The sequence below is a fragment of the Panthera tigris genome, chromosome F2 (genome assembly GCF_018350195.1).
Source record: "Panthera tigris isolate Pti1 chromosome F2, P.tigris_Pti1_mat1.1, whole genome shotgun sequence".
In the NCBI taxonomy this organism is placed as follows: domain Eukaryota; kingdom Metazoa; phylum Chordata; class Mammalia; order Carnivora; family Felidae; genus Panthera; species Panthera tigris.
The window spans coordinates 77,540,760-77,563,852 of NC_056676.1; the positions used below are offsets into that span (position 1 = coordinate 77,540,760).

Below are 23,093 nucleotides of genomic sequence, written 5' to 3' on the forward strand. Positions count from 1 at the left end.
CCCCATTTCTAAGGAGCCAATTCCAGGCTGTGGCTGAGCCGTTCTATACCCTGAAACTATTTTGAGTACATGGCACAAAAAGCCCCATACTCCATGAGACCCCTGGAGCGATGGGGAGGGGAGGTGAGCAGGAGACGGCTGGACGGCAGCCCCTTCCAAGGCCCTCATCCCCTCTGGTCCCAGGAGGACCATAAAGTGTCCACCTAAGACTCAGATGAGCTGCAGGTCAAGCCCTCCCCTGCATGGGCCTCTGTGGCTGCGTGCAAGGCTGCCACGGCGCCACGGCAGGACCATTCCCCTGGAGACGCTCTTCTCTGGCAGCCGCTCCCCGGAGAGCCACGCCCTGGCACTCAGTGACAGGCAAGAGCCTGGCCTCTCCTCTAACAGAGTCTGAATGGAGACTTCTCACACCTAACCTCCCAGCCACAGTCTCTGATGCTTAGAATGGCTGGAAAACACAGCCACAGGCTTGGGTCTCCTCGGCTGACACGGCCCTGATTCACGCATGGGGGTGATGTCTGAATGCACTTCCAATGTGTCTACCACCTGCCCCCCCCCGCCCTGCCCCCGGCATAGTCTGCCTCTCCCACCGGATTCGCCTGGACCCCCCATTGGGGCCTGACCCAATTCCCTAACTGAGTCCCTGCTGACTCAAATCGCCTCAGTGACTCCAACGTGCATCTCGCCTCCCTATGTGGGGCTCTGATTCCTCTGCTCTCGACGTACAAGTGAGTATTACTCTTAAAACAGGCAGATTCTTCCAGTGCTTTAGTGACCCTTGGAGTCTTCAAATTTTATCACTTCATAGTGGACTCTTTACTCAATTCCCTCACCGCTTTGGTTACCTGTGGAATTAAATTTCACAGCACAGATAATTTCTAAACTATGCTGATAGGTACTGCCTTTGGATTATATTTTAACCCGTCCAGTTGCCTTCATCAGCATGAAACTCAGTGATAGGGTCCTATATCTATGCCCATCCCAAACCCTTTAGCTTCACATTTCCTGGATATCTGAACATTCCCACGCACGTATTTTGTGAAGTTTACCATATAATGGGAAAATGAATCATATGGACCTTAAGGCAAGGCTACCCAGGTCCAATTCCTGTATCTGCTGTTTACTAGCTTTGTCTTCTTAGACAAATTATTGAGCATCTCTGGGCCTTAGTTTTCATGTAGGAGCATTATAAGGACTAAATGAACTAACATAAATCACCTAGAGCATTGTCACGCAGCAAAGACTCAACACTCAATGATTAACGGTAATGAAGGTGATGATATTAACTTTGGCAAAGGTGACTGTGCCCCACGCTTCCCCCCTCATGAATACTGCATTATTCTCCATGAAGGCACTACTCCACTTTGTAAGTAGTAAAACTGTCCGTCTTTCTGGACCTTTGCATTAAATGATAAATTCCTTGAAGGCCACCATCTTGTTTCATTCATCTTTATGTCTCTTTAAGTAGCGTTTGGGAGATGGAGCCTTAGCACAATTATTGTCCTCACTCCCCTCCTCACTTTATTAATTTTTTAATAGGATGTACAAATGGGCCAGACCAACTTGTTAGAAAAAAAATAATGCTTCAGCAATTTGAATAATTATGTGGTATATTTATAAAATATTTCAAAAGCTAAACTCTAAGTTATACATTGGATGACAATTATATGAACAGTTTGAAAGGTAAAGCCCGTCTTATGCCTTTTCCTACTGGCAGAGATGCATTGAATAGAATTGTACAGTACTTTTTTTTTCTTTCTCTTTAGAGATTATTTAACTCTATCAATCTTATTTCCAGTTCAATTATGAAACCAACAGGCCACACATACCATACATCCAAAAACAAATTTAGTCTTCTGAATATTAATTAACATTGTTTCAAAGAGACGGGCACTGTTTATCGTTGATTTAAATTAAATATTGAGAAGGAAATTAAAGAGATTTTTATTTCATTTATTCAGCAGCAACATTACAATTTATACAAATGAAGGCATAATTAAACAGTCTGCCATTAAATTACAATCTGCATCTCATGTAAGCAAACATATTAAAATTGAAAATGCTTGTCATGAATATAAAACCAGCTTGCCTGAATAAGAAATACTCCAAATGTACAATGCACATTTAAGCAACTGCTTTGTTTATTTTCCAAAGAGGATTGCAGCTCTTTTGATATGACCAGACTTGTAGGTTACATCACTTTTAAGATATATGGTCAATAATAATTCTAACACTACTAATGATAGCTCTGTTGTGGTAATCGCTGGTAAGCATGTAACTCACACTAATTTAATAATTTAATTCATGAGATGGGTATGTATCGGTGTTATCTGTTCTAAAGAGTGTCTTTTGTTTGTTTGACTAGTTGGTTCTGTATTGTTTTAGGGAGAAAGAGAAGTCATGTGGACATAGCCGTGCCAGAGAAATTAACTCTGGGGAGAGCCGGATTACAGTTGAGGAAGAAAGGGAAGGGGCCATTCAGCAAAGAGAAAGATCTAGGAGGAGACTGGTTCTGGGATTTGGCTGGTGGAAGGTGCATACTCAGTTACAACAGTAGTCCAGAGACCATAGAGAAAGTAGTCACTAAGAAAACACCATTTCCTTGTATTAGCTTGGTGGTCTTGAACAGGTTACTTAATCTCCCCAAGTCTTCACTTGCTCATCTACCAAGAGAAGACAATAATATTCTCAATCCTTCCCAACCCCCCATGGTGAATATCACAGGATAATAGATGATGGTTGGTATCTACTAGGTACATTTCTTAAATTCTTGAAAACTCAAACTAGAATTTAAAAGGGTTTGCAAGAGAGAAATGCCATTTCTACTATGTATCAAAGCATAGCTGTGAGTGGAAAAAATGGAATCTCAGGGAGTATCACATAAACAATCTTATCCCTGTCTTCCTTCTGCTAGTTCTACGCCCTTGATATCTGGTGGTATATTTTGCAATCAGAATGGTCCCTAGTTATAATCTAAAACCCCCCTAAGGACACAATACCCATGAATGCTCACCAAGGCAACGCCATCTGAAGCAGTAAATAGTAATTTCAATAGATAAAGCAAGCAAGTTTACCCACAGAAATTCTAGGAATCACCAGATTCTAACTGCAAACAATTGATGTGACATAAAATACATCGATCTGACCAAGCCAAACTGGATTCATTTAGCCAAAGAAGAAACTGAATAGTGAGGATGCATCTCAGAGAAGGAAACGAACCTCGTTACCACATGGGTCTGCTAATTTGACAATCAAAGATCCGACCTTTTCACCTAGAGTGGGTTTGGGTGCTGATTCAAGCTTTAGGCATCCTCCGCTGCTCAACTAGAACAACTGGCCTATTTCCTGTCAAGTCAAGAGTGTTACAAATGGTGGCCCCGCCCACATTCAGCCCCAGTGAAACACTTCTCCTCAAATAAACTAACCACCCCCCTCTATAAAGTTCTTTCTTTTAAAAGCCATCTCAAGGTATCTCCACTTTCTAATAATTCATGTATTCATTCCACATATTTTCAGTTAAGAGTCCCAACTGGGATTTTGTTAAATGCTGGAGAGTCAGCAACGCCTGGGTACGAAAGCTCAGAGCCCTCTGCTCACCACTGCAGGGGGCTCAAGTTTACCTGTGGGATTGCTCCTCTCTCCCAACAGTGTTGGTTATGACTGTCTGGCTGCCTATTTTTCTGGTTACTCAGCACCTCTTCCAGTGTTGTTGACTCAATGGACAGTGAATTACCAATTGTAATACCAGTGGTCCTGACCTCCTCATAAATGCTCACTCTTCCGCAGGCCCCTGGTCCAACCAATTGCAGTGAAAAGAGCCACAGGAAAAATATATCATGGCCCAGCCTCCTCCCCATGTCCCACAGTCGATGACCCAGGAATGGACTCCTGATCCAGCCAGCCAGAGATGGGGACCAAAAGACTTGAACCAACTGGGATGCTTTGTTGGGTGGATATGACAGTTGATGACTGACTGGCAGCTACTGTCTGCCATGTTGACTGGAAAACAGTGGCAGTGGATGTGCTGATCTGAAATAAAAAGACTCCTGAGGACCTAAAGTGCATGAGTCCTTTACCTCAGTCCATGTCCAAGGCCTGCCTGCACCATTCTGTGAGGCATTCCCCTTAACCATGGAATTAATCCCCTTTTTTTCTTCAACTGAAGAAGATCACTATAAAGCATGCACCCAGGTAGTCAACCAACTTAAAATTTGTACGTCTTTTCCTGTTCCCTGCTTCCCCTTCAGCCTCAATGTAAAGCCCTCCTGATCAGACCGTGTCCAGATAAACAGATGGTTTGGGGAATATATTCCACTTCTATCCATTTTCCAGCCTGATTTATTGAATCTAAATTCTCAGTCAAATTCTGCTGTGCAACACCCTCTCCAGAAACAGTCATGAACTTTCTCATTTCCCAGCTGCTTCCCATTTGGTCAGAAGAGCTTTTGAAAATATAATTTGAGCCTACAATGTTTAATTTTCACTGACCAGCCAGGATGCTTTTTCCTATTTGGAGATCTATCCTACATCATCCTGTAGAGCAACAGAACAGCAAAAGTCTTATTAATACAACACCCTCCATCAGTTGTGAGGACTGGCGATCTAAAAAAAATTAACTTCCTCTCTGTTAGCAGCTAACTCTTACACTGTCTTAGTGATGGACACCTGAAGACGTGTGGAGATTTTTTAGTCGGAAGTGCCTTGAGTACCTCTTATTAACCTCCACAATTCAAAGGATAGACAACAAGCCTTCTGGGGGTTCCTTAATTAAAGCCCCTTTTCTAATACAAAAGTATGACTATTTCAGTAGACTCTGGTAGGACACTGTGAAATGCCTCTAACTTCCCCACTCACATCCCTACTCCTTATCTCCAGCAGGACCATTATTTTTTTAATGTTTATTTATTTATTTTGAGAGAGACAGCATGAGCAGTGGTGGGGGAGGGGGGCAGCGAGAGAGGGAGAGAGAGAATCCCAAGCAGGCTCTGTGCTGTCAGTGCAGAGCCTGATGGAGGACTTGAACTCACGAACCGCAAGATCATGACCCGAGCTGAAACCAACAGTCGGACGTTTAACCAACTCAGCCAACCAGGTGCTCCATCACCATTATAATTTCACTCCACTTTCTTTACTCAGCTCTAGTTTTGTTAAAGCAGAACATCCCTTCTTCCGTTGAAGGTACTCTATTTTCTCAAGCCAACACCACCCCATTTTTTCTGGGACTTATTTCAATGCCTCCAGTTGGCCAATTTGGAATTCCTCCTCCGAAGAGGCAGAAGTGCTCAGACTCGGGTCTCCAGTGCCCTATCCATGACCCTTTCTATTTGCCTGACCTTCTGTCCTCATACCTTTCCTTCTCAAAATCGGGTGTCATTTCAGACTCTTCAGTGTCGTGCCTCTGCACAGACTTTGCCATCATGATTTTCTTCACCAGAAAACATGTCAGTTGCAAGTAAACCGAGCTGTAAAATGGACAAGATAGTGGAGCTTACTAAATGAGGGTTAGGGATTGGATTGCTTCAGTGGACATTTGGTGAAATCAGTAATTACTTCTGAGGAGCCACCTCCCTGAAATTTGTTTTTCTTTATCGTTTCCTTCCATTTCTCTCCAAACTAGCAGTGACTGCAAATGGCTCTAGATCTGGCTGTGATCCTTCCTGATATAATCAGTTGTTACAAAGAAAAATCATTAGCATGATGCAAAATTAATTAGAAAAGTCTGTTGCAATTTATAAATATGCATTTGTGGTTAAATAAATCTAAAGATTTGGATTTCGCTTGATGTCCCTCAGGGTGGATAGTTTGCATGCTTATAGTGCACCAAACAAGAAACCTAATCAGATCGGTTCTGCCATAAATGAAAGCCATTTATTTGGCCCTAATTGGGATCTGAGAAGTTATTAAAGCATATTTTTGGAGTTTGTTCAAATTAATTATTGTGAAACAAATGGATTTATAGGCAAGCTACTTTCTCAAAAACATTTTCCCCTGAGACAGCTGTACCTTGTTCTAACAAATGAAAATTATACGAATAGAGAAATTATAATGGTCTATCAGGGCTGGAAAGCAAAGTTAGGGGGGGTGGGGATCGGCATTTAGGGCAGACGCTTGGAAGGTTGTCAAATAAAACAGAGCTGTTTTGTACCCAAGCTCTCAGCATCCAACTCACAAATCTTTCTGCCATATTTCCACTGGAAGAAACAAGTTTATTGAAAGGAAGAGGAAGCACCTTCCTATACAGTCGATCCTGGGACACACTGCTGTATATCCTAGATCTAGACTTGTCCTTGACACATGAGAAGTAGTCTGGTAAAGTAGCTCTAATTTCTCAAGCCCCTGACTTATAAGGCTGCATGGGCTGGAACGCTCTACCTCCAAGTTAAGATATTCAGGGTAGAGCTAACTTGGAGGAAACTGGAGGTTGAGTAGATGGTGACTTAGAAGTTTTAAAGAGAGAAGCATCTATGTATTTGTGTTGTTTATCCTTTCTCTGCATTATATATAATATCTGAGTTGAAACTGGGACTTGTAACAAACGAGATACATTATTATCTTGATAAATATTTCTATTTTAATGGAATCCACCTATGCAAATATGGCAATGCCATTTTTAATCCAGCTGACCACCACTATGGGACCCCTGGCTCCTCAAAACCAGGCACCCAGTTTGACACCAATGACATCAATGATTTGATTTTTACAATTCTACTAGGAGTCAATGTCAAATGATCAAATCTCACCTGGGAATGCAGAACTTCTAAGGTGATATAAACATCGTATATTGTATTCATTAGCTCTACATACATTGGCATTAAATAAAAATTTTTTTAAAAAGTGCACATACCTTGTTATGCATGCAGAAGGTATGTGCCCTTTTTATTTATACATGTCTATTCCCCTAAATTCATCCAAGTACATTTTGTGAAACACGGAATTGTCTGTTTATACTTCTCAGAAGGATCAGCAAACCTTTCTCATTACCTCCCAGTTTCCTTTTTTTTTTTTTATGTTTACTTATTTTTGAGTGAGAGAGAGAAATAGAGCATGAGCTGGGGAGATGCAGAAGAGAGGGAGACACAGAATCTGAAGCAGACTCCAGGCTCTGAACTGTCAGCACAGAGCCCCATGTGGGGCTCGAACTCATGAACTGTAAGATCATGACCTGGGCTGAAGTCAGATACTTAAACGACTGAGCCACCCAGGTGCCTCTACCCCCCCCCCCAGTTTCTATTGTCCTCTTCATCCCTCTCCCTGGTATTATTCCTCTTAAAATACAGGCTTCTGTCTGGGGTGATTTCAGCAGCTGTCAGCTTTCTGTCAGCATATTACAAGCACAACACAATCACATCTCCAACCCTCTCTGACTCAGTGAAATAAAAAGGAAACAAAACTAGATGAGAAAGCATCATGTATCATAATATAAATGTCTAATTATAAATTTTAAAAGTCAGGCATGATTTCCAAATAAATACAATTTGCTTGACATTGAAAGAGGATTTGGGTCAACATGTGGCTCGATCAATATTTGTTGAATCAAGTGAGGAGTAAGTAAGTGTACAGAAAAGCGCCTTACCGAAGCACGCTTCACTCAGCTGAGAGCGAGAGGGCTCAGGGTGCAACTCACATCCTCTGTATCTGAAGAGTGAGAACTGGAGGCCCAAGAGGTTTCCTGGAAAAAAAAGAGATAACCCATCTTGAAAGCTAGTTCCCTCAAAAGAAGTTATTATCAGGGCCTTCCCCCTAATTTAGCTTCCAAAACAAGGATGCAAAACATTGTAAGGTGAATGTGGACCCTGGGAAGGAAAACAAAGGAAACACTCTGTGAAGCATCATTTCTGCGGCTTGAAAGAAAGACCAAGTCCGGGAGAGAAAGAAAACAGTAATTTACCAAGGACACTACCCTAATCTCTGGGAATCTGGGACCAACACAAATTTAGGAGGAATCCTGCCCGGACCCTGCAACAAGAGAGGAAAGTTTATGCCACCCAACTGTGGCATCGCACAGGGAAGCCTGAGTGAGATGAATGAGGTCCTAGGAAGGTCTCAGGAAGCAGTTCCAGGCAGAAGCAAATGCAAATCCTCTCTGGAGGACAGTATTCTGCATAGAAGACCTCAGACTCCCACATATCAACAAAGCATGATTTTAGAAACAAAAATCGCCAAATATGCAAGCAAAGTGTCAACAGAAATAAAAACCATTTAAGATCCCCCACCCATCCAATGATTCAGATATTGTAAGTGACAGATAAATATTTAAAAGTAACTTGTTATAAGATGTTAGCAGATATGAAAAATGGTATAATAACTAGCAAGTGACAAATTACTATCTGTCCTGGGTTGAATTCGTACATTGAGGTTCTAACTCCCTGTACCTCAGAATGTGGCCTTATTTGGAAATAGGGTCATTTCAGACGCAAGAAGTAAAGATGAGGTCACAATAGAGTGTGTGGGCCCCTATTGCAATGTGACTGGTGTCCTTATAAAAGGAGAAACTGGTACACAGACACACTCACAGGAGAATGCCACATGAACATGAAGACAGAGAGGGGGCTGGTGCACCTACAAGGCCAGGAAATCCAAAGATTTCCCACAGGCTGCTAGAAGCCAGGGAAAGGGGCATGGAATAGATTCACCCTCTCAGCTTCTGGAGAGAAAAATCCTGCCCACGCCTTGATCTCAGACTCCTAGCCCCCAGAGCTCTGAGGCAATAAATCTCTCGTGTTTAAGCCACCGCGTCCGTGGTACTTTGTTACAAGCAGCCCTAGCAAACTACCACACAATCCAAAGCAGACCAGGAAGGTTTATTTTTAAATAAATGAATAGAGCTTTTAGAAATAGGGATAGAATTGTCCAAATGAAAAACGCAGCTAATTGTGTATCAGCCAGCGTTCTGCACGTGAAAGAAGAGAAGCCGAATCATTCATATGCACAGAAAGGACCGAATCCAGGACATCAGTGTTTTTTTCCCCAAATAGTCTGCTTCCTGAAATGACTCCCTAAACCACCAGAAGTGATCCACCAATATGGCCACAATAGCCATTCCAGGAGCAAGACCTTACTCCGCTGTCCTCCCCACGGATGTGTCTCATCTTCAGGAAGCCAAAGGAAGGATAAGCCAAGTCCTATGCGAGGATAACCAAGAAGCAGCTTCCGCCGTTACCACCATTGCCACTGACTGAGCACCCAGGACGCTGGGGAAGGATGGGGAGTGTCACCAGTTTTTCCCCATTCCATGTTCCTGCCAGCTAGCGGCTACAACCAGGGCCCCACTTCCTGTCATTTCTCAGCACACACAGAAACACGTGGGACCTTACCTTCAATTGACTCTTCTTTTTTCTTTTTTACTTTTTTTAAGGCTTTTAATTTTTTTTAATGTTTATTTACTTTTCACAGAGAGAGAGAGAGAGAGAGAGAGAGAGAGAGCATGAGCGGGGGAGGGGCAGAGAGAAAGGGAGACACAGAATCCGAAGCAGACTCTAGGCTCTGAGCTGTTTGTTAGCACAGAGCCCGACGCGGGGCTCGAACCCACAAACTGCGAGATCATGACCTGAGACGAAGTCAAATGTGCAATCGACTGAGCCACCCAGATGCCCCTTCAATTGACTCTTTAAAATAGAGTCTTTTACTATGTTAGTGTTTCCAGCCAGAAGGTGATCAGCATGTAAGGTGAATGAGCCAACGATGAGACTCCAGCAGAGGGAGGCTCACGAGCAGATTGTATGCAGTAGAGGCTAGAATTCACGTCAGAACACAGACCTCCAGACATTCTCAAGAATCTACAATAACAATATGGGGGGTGGGAAATAGAGTCAAGAGACACTGAGGACAGACTGAATGCCTAATGTAAGCTTATCTCTAAGGAGCATCCTAGAAGCAGACAATAGAGAGAACAGGAAATGCGTCATATTTAAAGTTTTCATGCCTGACAATTTTTTGGACCTTTGAAAAACATGAATCCACAAACATAAGAAACACAAGGTATGCCGAGGGAGATAAATAACAAGAAATCCAATCCTGTACACACTGTCATGGAATAGCAAAACGTCACATACAAAATGACAATCTTACAAGCAGCCAGAGAGGAAGATCACGTATTAAAGGACGATAATTAGACTAATACCAAGTTCTCAATTAAAAAAAAAGCCAGGAAACATGAGAATTACACCTTCTAAGAACGAAAATAAATTAATTATCAAGTTGGAATTGGTTATTCAATAAAACTCTATCTCTGGGGCGCCTGGGTGGCTCAGTCAGTTGAGCATCTAACTTTGGCTCAGGTCATGATCTAGAAGTCTATGGGTTCGAGTCCTGCGTCGGGCTCTGTGCTGATAGCTCAGAGCCTGGAGCCTGCTTCGGATTCTGTGTCTCCCTCTTTCTCTGCCCCTCCATCGCTCATGCTCTGTATCTCTCTCTCAAAAATGAATGTTATAAAAAAATTAAAACATAAAAAAATAAAACTCTTATCTCAAGAACAAAGGCATTTCAAGGAAGCAAACAAACAAAAATCAGAGAGTCTGTTACTAAAGTATTTCTAAAGTATTTATTTTGGAAAAGTAAAAATAACTACAAAAGAAAATCTGAGAAGCAAAAAGAATAGATAAATAATAAAAAAGAGTTCGGAAACATGAGCAAATGTAAACATTGGATGATAATGATCATGGTAATATTGCTAAATCTGCGGTTTATAAAATAGCCCAAACCAAAATTTCGAACAGTTGTTGAGTGTAAATCATGATGTGAATAACAAAATCTCTTGTTGGTAAAACTGAGTAAATAAGATGAATTATTCAGTGTAAAAATCCAGTGGCGACATTCAAAAGAACATAAAAGAAGTGGTTAACTTTAAAGTCAGTAGAACAACCAAAAAAAAAATTGGAATAAAATAAAATAAATGAAATGAGAAAACAAATAAACCAAAAGTAATTGGTTGAAAAGAAGACCAGTAAAGGTGAGGAGGCAAAGGAAGTTTAACAAAAAGGCGAAAAAATTCTAAATTGAAAGTGAAAACCTAAGTCCAAATGCTCTAAATGATACAAATACAACAAGCTCTTTATCTAAAATATTTTAGCAAAGGATTAAAATGTAATCACAACTGTGTCCCATTTGTAAGAGACACAACTCAGAAACACTGACCATAAAAATATGGAAAAAGATATACCACACAAATAACAACCAAAATAAGGCCGCCTTAGCTCTAGGATGTCATACAAAATTGACTTTAAGACCAAAAGGATTTTTACGAATATGGATGGTTGAATACAATCCTATAGCTATAAACTCCTGATAAAGTAGCCTCAAAATACTGACAGATGTGCTAATTTTAACATGGGTATCATTTTGTGACAATGTATGCATATATCATCAAATCTCCACAATGCACACTTTAAATATCTTATAATTCTAATGTCAATTGTGCCTCAGTAAAGCTGGAAAAGATACACGAAAATTCTCTTATCAAAAGTATATGTGTCAGGGGCGCCTGGGTGGCTCAGTCAGTTAAGTGTCTGACTCTTGATTTTGGCTCAGGTCATGATCTCACAGTTCACAGGTTTGAGCCCCGCATTGGGCTCTGCACTGACAGCAGAGAGCCTGCTTGGGATCCTCTGTCTCTCCCTTCACGCTGCCTCTCTGCCCTCCCCCACTCATGCTCTCTTTCTCAAAATAAAAAAACTTTTAAGTGTATGTGCGTGTGTGCATGTGTGTGTGTGTGTATGTATGTAATACAAGGAACAGAAATTGGCAGAACTAAGAAATCTCCATCATACTGGGTACTTTCAATGCGATTTCCCAATTATTTACTCTGTCAAGCATATAAAAAGTCAAGGACGATGGATAAGATTTGAGTGAGTCATACACCAAAAAAGCTTGATTTAAGGGATGTTTAGAATGCTGCCCCAACCATCTGAGATCACAAATTCTTCTCAAGTATGCATGGAATTAAAAATAAAACAACACAAAAGCCCATCACATTCTGGACCATAAAGCAAGATTCAACAAGTTTCAAGTAACTGGTATCATACAAAGTTCTCCAACCACAGTGCAGCACGTTGCTGGCAGAATGACTACACCAGTAACCCCAAACTCTCTGGTCTCTTTGTGCTCATGCCCTTGAATACTGCCTCTCACATGAATCTGAGCTTGGTCATGTGACCTGAGGCTAAGCAGAAGCTTAAGAAAGTGTCTGCACACATCAACTTCCTTTCTTTTGGCCCCCGACCACTGCCCAGCCCATGTCCAATTATATGATACTACCCAGTCAAGGTTAGCATGTTTAACCCACAAAGGGCACAGATGCATAAGTGAGACCAGCCAATACCAGATGAACTGCCCTGGCCATTCATAGGAGCATAAATAAACAATAATAAACTGTTAGGTAATTAAGCCAGCTATTTTTGGCATCTTCAGTGTTGTATATTATAAATAGTGTAGGGGATACTATATTCCTAGATGTAGAAATTGAGGATAAATATATTTAACACAGATATTAACTAATTCCTCCAATTCCAAATGGTAACGAGAGGGACCTTTACCTTACAATCTCAATCTTTTGAATACAGGAAAGTGATACCTCATGTTGTTATACTTTGCATTTAAAATAACCCCATTGTGGGCGCCTTGGTGGCTCAGCTGGTTAAGTGTCCGACTGCGGCTCGGGTCATGACCTCACAGTTCGTGAGTTTGAGCCCCTCGTCAGGCTCTGTGCTGACAGCTCAGAGCCCGGAGCCTGCTTCGGATTCGGAGTCTCCCGCTCTTTCTGCCCCTCCCCCACTCGCACTCTGTCTCTCTCTCAAAAATAATAAATAAACATAAAAAATTTAAAATACCCCCATTGAATCAGGCATAGAATATCAGGAGCTAAACAACTAGTAAAGAAAACGACATTAATTGTATGTACATATATACACATACGTATGTATACGTGTTATGGCTGCATGTATTCTCACCCCATCAGCCCACATTTAAGAAGTACCTCTTATGTACAATGTCCCAGGACAATGAGCCTTTGATTAAGCTCAGGGATTTCTTCATGGACGGTAGACTGATGAAAGCAAGCCTCTCTCTGGAGTCACAGGAAGATGATGCACCAGCCCCTCTGTAGCTTGAGTAATTTATTTAATAGGTGCACCTGCTCCTGCCAGCTGTGAAACATTTGGTGAGGTGACCTGGGGCTCATTCCAACTGCCTCGTGTCACCTGAATGGCACCCAGGGAGGGAGGAAGTCAGATGTAGGAGGGAGACATTCTGGCACCTTTGAAGTGGTGGTGGTTGCTATGGAAACCCTTTTGGATGGAGCGCTGGAGAAAGTCTGTCTCCTGAGTTCAAAGGACAAACTTCTGTGAAAGATGTCATTTGGGGGAGGGGCTTGACAGCGATCCCAGCCTCTTAACATCTGTATGAGAAGCTTTCATAACTAATAACCCTGGTAGGGGGTGCGTGCCAAGATTGACACTTTCACAAGGAAGATGGCTCAATACCGCGCTCGAGAGAGAACCCCGGGGTGCACACAAGATATGAATTACACTTCTATTTGGGTGATAAAATGTAATGTCATTGAATTTATAGGAAGTCAACAAATTTTGCAGAATGTTTACTCTGTGCCAGGCGCTGGACCCCGGACTGGGGATCCAACAGGAAACAAGACAGAGCCCTGCCCAACTGTGTAAAAAGCCCAGTGAAAATGAAGAGTGACGAGGCTTGTGATGTGGGCAGCCCAGGGGTTACAGAAGCGTCAGGAGGATGGGGAACCCTACCCGGTGGTGCTGAGGGAGGGGGGCGGGGAGGGATGAAAGAAAATTCGCAGAAGTGGGTAAGGGTTTGATCTCATCTGTGCAACTTAAAAAGTTTGGGGGGCACCTGGCTGGCTCAGTCGGTTAAGCGTCCGACCTCAGCTCAGATCATGATCTCACGGTTCGCAGATTCGAGCCCCTCGACGAGCTCTGTGCTGACAGCTCAGAGCCTGGAGCCTGCTTCAGATTCTCTCTGTGTGTGTCTGTCTCTCTCTGCTCCTCCCCCATTCACACCGTCTCTCTCTCTCTCTCGATCGCAAAAAATAAGCAAACATTAAAAATAAGGTTTGGGACAAACTGTCTGTTAAACACGGCTGTTATGAGAATTACCTGGGCTCCACGCTGACCCGCGCGCACTCACCACTCCCGTATGGTGGTTTTTGTTATTTTCCTAATCCTAACCAGTATCACTGAGGGCTTAGGATTGGCTGGGCAACTAGCTAAGTCATTTTTTGTTTTTCCTACCAGAAACAGACCCATGAACTGTCACCATAACAACTCTATTCTGGGAGCACTATTCTTATTCCCATTTCACGGTAGAGGTGGCTCTGGGCTACATGGGACGAGTGGTCGAGACCAAGAAGCTCCTGGGCAGCAGAGCCTGTGGGCACAGCCAGCCTGAGGGCAGCACTCCAGGCCTCGGGGTCACAACCAGCACCAGCACGGCAAGGACACTAATGACAGCAATCACCTCCGCGGCGCTTGCCAAGGAGCAGCCAGCGTCCCAACCTCTTCCCTTCTGTTTCATTTAATGTTCGCGTAACCTGGCGCGATAAGGTGTCAGCATCTCCTGGGAGCGAATGCAGAGAAGGAGACATCTGGATGTTGAGCCTCTTGTGGATAATCAGTGGCAGAGCTGAGTGTGACCCAGGGGTCCCTCACGTTCTTTGTCCACTGCCTGAACAGGTCACCGACACTTGGATAGTCAGTGACCCTTAGCTGGGTGAGGGGGTGGCGGGTGGGGGCAGATGAGGTTAACCATCTCAGGTGGGCGGAGCCAGGGTGAGAAGGCAGGTCCCCTCATTCATTCACCCTGAGCTTCATGATGGGGTGTCGCTCCATGTGCTGTGGCCCCGTCACCCCCATTCCCTTCTAACGAAGCGTATTTTTCACTCATGCAGAGTTGGGGGCCTGGGAGGCTTGAGGGAAGGCTTGTGTCTTGCCAGTGGCCGACACAGGGGAAAAGTAACATGAGAGGGTCTGAGGAATCCAAGTAGTGAGGGTCTACTAGGCTCCAGGTGTCTTTGTAGCCTTGGAGAGACAGTCAAATAATAAAATGTCATGCTGCTGTGGGCAAAGAGGAGCTGGCTGGTGCCACAGAAACGGCACTGGGGAGTCAGAATCTCTCACACAACGGGGAGTCATTTGCAGACAGAACCCAATTTGTTATCTGCTCTTTTCTTGCCAAAAATCCCAATGAGTCAAAATGGCCCCATCTGTCACAGCCCTGGAGAGAGCGATGATGCCGGTCAGGGAGACCAAGCGCTCCCCCCGAAGGACAGGCAGGCTGAGGGAGAGCTCTGTGCAGCGGGCCCTGCAGAGGCCAGGCCCGCCTCACGCACCGAGGACACCCACTTGGCTTGCTGAACCCTCAGGACTCACTTGATGACCTTGACCAGCCAACCGCCAGCCCGCCCGTCCCCGGGAGACTTACAGTCCTCTGCTGTTGCTCTAAACACCAGACAGAGTAAAACAGTGAGCACACAGGACGCCGCCGGTGTGCCTGCCAGGGTTCCAACTGCTGTCCCTACACCAGCTGCTGTGACAGCAGTCTGTGACTGGAGTAGCGTCAGGATCCCGCTTTACAGATGCAGCACCGAGGCACCGAGAGCTGAAGGGACGTGTCCAAGGTCACACAGCGGGTCAGTGGGAACGACTGAATTAAGTTCAGACAACTGCGGATGCAGAAATGTCTGTAGACTTTGCCAAATCCTAAGGCGCAAAATCTCCACCGGTTGAGAACCAGGAGTCTCCTATGATGTTCACCGTCCAAACCTTGCTTAGGTACGCGTTCATGCTGTGCACGTTTCTGCACGGTTGCTAATTTCCCATTAAAGTTGGTTCACACAAAAAAGAATCCAGCACAGAGCGTGGGATGCAGTAAGTGTTCAAACTGTGGTCTCCTTTCCGTTCCCTCTTCCAGATCCAGCATCCGCTATTTCTGTGCATACCTGGCAGGCCTCCTAGGGCATTTCCTCCAAAAGCCCTGCTTTTATCCAGCCCGACTTAGTTATATATCACCCAGCTTGTAACATCCCTCACTGTTTTGTGACTTTTTAAAAAAAGTTTATTTATATTTGATAGACAGAGCACAAGTGGGGAAGGGGCAGAGAGAGGGGGAGACACAGAATCCGAAGCAGGCTCCAGGCTCTGAGCTGTTAGCACAGAGCTCAACTCAGGGCTCAAACCCACGAACCCTGAGATCATGACCTGAGCCAAAGTCAGAGGCTTACCTGAATGAGCCAGCAAGGTGCCCCTGTAGGTTTTTTTTAAAACATTTATTTATTTTTGAGAGAGAGAGAGAGAGAATTTAGAGCATAAGTAGGGGAAGGGGAGAGAGAGAGAGGGAGACAGAAGATGTGAAGTGGCTCCGTGCTGACAGCAGAGAGCCTAATGCAGGACTGGAACTCATGAGCCCAACTGTGAGATCACGACCTGAGCCGCAGTCACATGCTCAGACCAAGCCACCCAGGTGCCCCCAGAATGTTTTATAAATAAGAATGACAGCTATGCTTTGCTTTGTAATCTTCCTTCCCCCTGCCCTTAGAGAAAATGGTTATTACGAAGCCGCTATATTTAATTTCTTCTATGACTCTGTATTTTGCCACATATATATTTGTGTCAACAAATAATATTAATGAAAATTATTGCAGCTAATATTCCCTGAGGACTTCTATGTCACAAAGTCAGCCCAGTGTTTCCTTGTATTGTCTTGTTTAATATTCATAACAGACCTTTGAGATACCACTGTGATCCCCCCATTTTATATTTAAGCAAACTGAGGCACTAACATGTTAAATAAATTTACCAAGATTCCATAATTACATTTCGCAGAAAGGTTAAATCTTGCAAGCTTGTTATCAAGCAGACATCACAGTGGTCTGTTCACCCATCTGTTCCTGCGGGTAGACTCTGAGCTCCTGCGGACAGAAAATGTGTCCCTTTGTCTCAGTGTCCCTGGGGCCCATGAGAAATGACACTAATAAATGAGCGCACAAATGAACAAGTAAACAAATGGGTCAGGAATCGATAGACAATGCGACTTCTCCCGAACGATTTCCTGTTTGCAGTCAGGCTGCGCGATGCTCTCCTCGCCCGCCTCTCCCCCGCCCCCCCCCCCGCCGGGGGGGCTTCTGGCTGCTCCCACAGAAGCATCTTCCACGCCCCCCCCCCACTTGCACAAGAGTGTGTTCCTTGCTTAAAATTCTCTTTGCAGTCAGGGCATCAGAGGCCGCTTTGAAGATCAGGCACAACAAGGAGGGAGCGAGGGGAGGGATATCACAGAGGCCTCTGCAGTGGCACCAAGCTGGCCTGGGAGTTCGTAAAAACGCACTGCGGCCTGATCTAAGGCCATCGACGCTGGACCGCAAGCAGCCCTTAAAACAACGTCCAGGGCTCTCATTCAGGCCACTTGGTGGGGGGAGGGGACATAACCCGGACACTGCGAGTTGCTCGGACAGACTGGGGACACCTGCACACACACCTGCGCACACGGATACATTTTCCTGTTAAGCAGGCGTTGTGGATCGATGCTTCCTTTTCCATGTATCATGTGCAGGCTGAAAGTCAACCTGCCTGAAAGCGAGGGGAACAGAGGCCGACCTCCTCCCCCAGTGAGGTACCCTCAGTGAGGTAATGGGGGTAATGGGGGTAAACCCATTACTGGGTACTGGGTACTGAGGTACCCCAGTGAGGTAATGGGGGTAAACCCCTCAGCACAGGGGCTGCAGGCCCTGCCTGGGAGCCCAGTGACGGTGGCACCCGCCCTGCTCTCTCCCACACGCCAGCTGCCAGCCCCTTTCACCTGGTCCCGGCCTCTGCTCACAGCCCCTCCCCCACGCAAGCTTCCCCACACCCCCTGTCAGCGCCCTGCTGCTCTGTCTGCTCGTCACCACACCCCCAAACCCAGCTGATCCCCACTCACTGCTTCCAGATGGAGCTCAGATTCTCTCTGCATCACCCACCCGCCTGCACGCTGCCCTCCCGTCGGGGGACGATGCCACGTCAACTCTGCGAGTTTAGGGTTAACAGGGAAGCCCGCATCCACTGCTATGCCCCTCGTGTTGATCACGGTTGATGACGTAGACAACTTTCCCAAGTCACAATTAGGAGGATAACAATGGCAGGAATGATCTCCCTCCCCTCTCTCTGGCTCACCTTTTCTTGCTCTCCACAGCACCGACGGGTATCCCTCGCTTTTCAAAAAACTGCGTTATGCCACTTTCCAGAACACCTACATTAGTCCCTGTTTCCACTAATTAAAAGGAATCCAAAGAGGATTTTTTTTTTTTTGCCTGTACAAAAAAAAAAAAAAAAAAAGGCAAAAAGTGAAAAGGGTTCAGCGTCGGTTTTGCAACAAAGCTGTTGCAGAGGCAGCTCCGGAACGGGGAGAGTGGCGCCACCCAGCGTCTCTCCCTGGAACTACACTCGGCCTCTTGGCATCTCAGCATCTCAGATTCTCCCCATCAGACCGCCAGCGCTTTGCCCTGTGTGCGCATCTGTGCCCCATCTCCATTTACTTTGTGTGTCCGCTAGCGAGCTGTGGCCTAAGGTATTTGAAAAGCCTGAGAGAGGATATCTTTGGGTCTGGGAACACCCTACTTTCGAAGAAAGTACGTGCGGCGTAAACCTGTATCCCCACCTGACAAAGTGTGCGTTCCCCCTTCCCTCTGGAACAAAATTACCGTCTGGGCAGGTCCTCTGTCTGCCTGGCCACCAACGCATTACCAGGGCCTGCATCAGGCACAGAGAAGGTGCCTACTAAATGCCCGCTGGGTACAGGCATGAATTGGGTTTCTGCCCTGAGTGTAGAGGCGTGGTAAGCCCCTCACCACCTTTCCTTCATGAAGTCGTCAGAAACTTGGTGGTGGCCGTCCTTGCCGCCTCCGATCGGAGGAAACGCAGGTGGGGTGGCAGGAACCGGGACGCCTCCAGGAGCATCGAGAATTCAGGGGTGGTTTCCACAAGGTTGTGCAGCTAATAGCACAGTAAGGCAAGGCGGGACCCAGGTGGCCTTGGTCCTCTGCACGCGTCCCGTCCCCCGGGTCACTCTACCCCCAGCACTAGGCTGGCAGGGACTCTAAGAAAGGACTCCGTGAAATGTGTTAGGCAGACTCGGTGCCCAGGACGGCCTGGAACCTACGAATGAATCAAGATCAAGTACAAGTGGACAAAGCCAGAGATAGGAAGCAGGATTTCCGGGCTTTCCAGGCTGGATCTGACCAGTCGGTAATTAATTCCTCCAGCTGGACGTCAAGAGGAGCTCAGCGAGGGGAGGGTGGAGATTCGCCCCTGGCCAGGCCGCCCTGGCTCCGAAGCGTGGCCCTCTGCTGCCCCCTCGTGGCTCGGCCTGCCGGGGAGCGCGCGAACACTCCCACGTCCCTGCCGCACCTCCAGCAGCCCGCGTTTCCACCAAAGGCGATCCTTCTGTCTTTTCGCTCAGGTTTTAGCAACAGCGCAACTGCGGACGTCACTGCTGGGAAAGTGGGGGAGGCTGATTGGGGCTGGGAAAACGTTGGGGAGTCTCTCACACACAGAACCTGTTCCAAATACGCTTAGGCTTTATGTAGCAGGCAGAAGGTACCAACAATGAGGGTACCTTTTCCTGACCTTGACCGAGGAAGAACTACACATTGAAAGGACTCTTCTTCTTCGGAATAATGTTTTTCAGAGCTTGAATCTTCCTACTCTGAAAATTTTATGGACGGTGAATTGATTAGGTACTGAGTGCTGTGATCTCAAAAACGTGCCGCTGCTATGTTGGTGAGATGAGACCTGCCCACATGGAGACAGAAGGTCCCATTTGAAATTCATGTTGAATTGTCACACAGGGTTAAGTAGTCCTTTACATTCTATAAATAAGCCCTACTTATAACAAGAAAATGAAAACTCAATCCAAACTTCTAAATCGATTTCAATGCATCGCAGGGCTGAATGCTTCCTTTGTGTTATAAAGTACTTTTCTTTTTGTTTCAGTGTGTCTTTTGCCCTTGAATACGACATTTGCCATGGATTCTGAAAGTGCCTGCGAGCATGCTTATCTGAAAACCTCATTAAGGAACCCATCGCAGGCGATGGTGATCCTACAGCTGAATCACAGAATCATGTGGCATCGCATGCGGAAGAAAGGTGGAGAACTACATTCCCATTTTTGGTTTTGTTTCTTGAATAGAATTTCCTTCACTTGGCCACAAACAGCAGCTAAAAACTGAGGATGTGAATACTTTCAGGTTCCCCTAATATCACTCAGCTTTATTTCAACTTTATCTGAACTGAAAAAAGGGAAGAAAGAGCATTAATTAATTGCCAGCTTTGTATCAAGTATTAAGATAGGCGTTTTGCATCCGTTAGCTCATTAACCATTACTATGATGGATCAGCAGAGGCTGTTCATTTATCTATCATTGTGTGACAATGGCCTCAACTCTCAATGGCTTAAATAACTTTTTTTTTTTTTTTTTGGTCCCAATTTTCATGAGTTGACTGGGTTCAGCTGGTGATTCTCGCTTGGATTCTGTCATGGGATTGCAGCTAGATAGTAACTACGGATAGTGTCCTCGGAAGGTGCAAAATAGGCTGATGTCCAACATGGCTCATTCACTAGACTGGTAAGTGATGTCGTTATTGTGGAACCATCCAACAGGGTGCCTACACATGGCCTCTTCTTACAGTATGATGTCTGGGTTTTGACAGAAGGTGTCCCAAGAGTAAGTATTCATGAGAAAGGAAGTAGGAGCTCCGGGCCAATTAACGGCAATGTCTAAACTGGAGGAAATGATCATTTCCAATGAATTCTATTGGCCAAAGAAGCCATATTGCCAGTCCAGATTCAAAAGAGTAGAGAAATAAACCCCACCTCTTGAAAGGGGATGGGCAGAGAAGTACAAGGCTAAGAGATACTGCTGGGTCATATTTAGAAAATACAATCTTCTACAATTCACATATCTTTCCACAGGCAAATTGTGCTTACTGCCCCCCAAGAACTCCAGACTCTCATATCATCCCCTTACAGCATCACCCCAGAGCCCAGGGTCGCATCAGCTAAAGCAGACCCAGATATGGTAATCCTCCTTTGACTTAGCCTTTTGAGTACAATTTACCACAGTCTGAGGAACTGTGTCCTAAAGGCACAAACCATCCACTGTACTCTCGTCTAAAGTACAAGGGGGAAGAATCCCTTCAATAGATACTCCTTCCACAGGGACAAAATTCAGGAGGTGCATAGTAATTACTGGTCCACAGTGATTCCGAAATTCAGCTGAGCACCTGTTGCCAGTGTTTCGATCTGAGACCAGGCCTGTTCCCTCCCTGGTTGGCTTGGTGCTCTTGGCTCCCCGAAGTCATCCATCCACTTTCTACAAGAAGTAGCCTGTGTTTGAAGTTGAGTATGGACCTCAGCCTGCCCCCTCCCCTACGGTGCCTGAAGTCCATTTTTTTTTTAATGTTTATTTATTTTTGAGAGAGAGAGACAGAATGCGAGTGGGTTGGGGCAGAGAGAGAGGGAGGCACAGAATCCGAAGCAGGCTCCAGGCTCCGAGCCATCAGCACAGAGCCTGACACGGGCCTCAAACTCACGAGCTGTGAGATCATGACCTGAGCCGAAGTAGGACGCTCAACCAACTGAGCCATCCAGGTACCCCTCCCGAAGTCCATTTTTAGGAAGACCCTTCCCATTGTGGACTGTTTCTGATGAGGTTTGTCTAAGTGGACAGTGTTTCTGATGATATAACAAAAATAATAACAATGGCAACTAACTAAATTGCTATCTTATAAACACTATGGGCTTATAATTAGTTTTACTGAGGTTTCAGTTGAGTAGAAAAAAGTCACACACAACTCATTTTGAGATATCCCTTTGGCTTGAGTTCAGAATCACAGCGCTCTGGAGTATTACCCTTTACTTTCTTAAGAAGCCTTTTTTGTATAGCTGAGGGGGACTGGGAACATTTTCTCTATTTCTTTTTCTCAAATCTTAACAAAGAATTTCACCACCGCACACTTGAGATGATCTCTACCCTGTGGACATTTCTTTTTCTTCTTTTTTTCTTTTTCTTTTTTGGTAGCTTTTCCTTGCCTAACATGGCTGGTTGTGAGAAACGATTTTATTTGTGAACCCAGAATGTCCTGGATTCTTTCTATTTCTTCTAAATTCTGTGGGAAAAGTTAACAGTTATTCTTTTTATTTTTTTAAAGCTTGTCTCCTTCTAATTCTCATATGTGGCTTAAAAAAGAAAGAAAGAAAGAAAGAAAGAAAGAAAGAAAGAAAGAAAGAAAGAAAGAAAGAAAGAAATCTATGGGGCACCTGGGTGGCTCAGTTGGTTATGCGTCTGACTTCAGCTCAGGTCATGATCTTGCAGTTCGTGGGTTTGAGCCCCACATCTGCTGACAGCCTGGAGCCTGGAGCCTGCTTCCGATCTGTGTCTCCCTCTCTGCCCCTCCCCTGCTCGCACTCTGTCTCTCTCTGTCTCTCAAAAATAAATAAATGTGTTTTTTTAATAAAAGAAAGAATCTAGTACTTCCAGCAGGATGCCCAGTCATCTTTTCAGGCAAACACGTAATATTACTATTTGTACATTTTATTTTCCACACTACTGTTAGCACCAGTTTTTTCTTAGTTTTCCGTGAGCCTGTCTCACGTTTTTCTAGGCCCCTATGATGATCTGCTCATTGTCCTTCCTGATTCCACAACCTTCTCTTTGGGGTCTTCGGCCCCGTCCTAGACCCCGTGACACGCTGGTTTTGGATTTTGTTGCGACGTATATCTTCAGTCTGATGCCCATTTCTGTCCTGGCCATCTATTTCTGTGTGACAAAACACTGCAAGCCCTTGTGGCTTAAAATCATAATTTATTTTTTCTTTTTCTTGTGAGTCTATGAACTGCCTGGGCTCTGGTGAGATTTGTTCAATGGGGAACTCCGTGCTGTGTCGCTAAGTTTGTGGCGGGAGCCTTCTGAAAGCTGATGTCCTGTGCCTCTACGATGGTTTGCCCACACACTGGCAGGTGACACTGGCCGTCAGCTGGCACCTAAGCTACGGCTGCTGAACAGAACAGTGTACTTGGGAGTGCTTGGGCTTCTCATAACATGGG

General features: G+C 45.0%; 1 long non-coding RNA gene across 2 annotated transcripts in view; it reads right to left on the reverse strand.

Moving 5' to 3' along the window:
- Nucleotides 1–18,010, reverse strand: part of LOC122235086 — a 45,611-nt gene extending 27,601 nt beyond the window's left edge. The window contains exons 1-4 of one of the 2 annotated variants that reach the window (XR_006213203.1): nucleotides 17,932–18,010; nucleotides 16,816–16,927; nucleotides 7,574–7,669; nucleotides 5,349–5,462 (exon numbers count right to left, since the gene is read on the reverse strand). This is a non-coding gene — a long non-coding RNA (uncharacterized LOC122235086). Of the gene's footprint in view, nucleotides 1–5,094; nucleotides 5,463–7,573; nucleotides 7,670–16,815; nucleotides 16,928–17,931 lie in introns of those variants that run through there. The other variant, XR_006213202.1, reaches the window with a different exon arrangement.
- Between the last annotated feature and the right edge of the window lie 5,083 nt (nucleotides 18,011–23,093).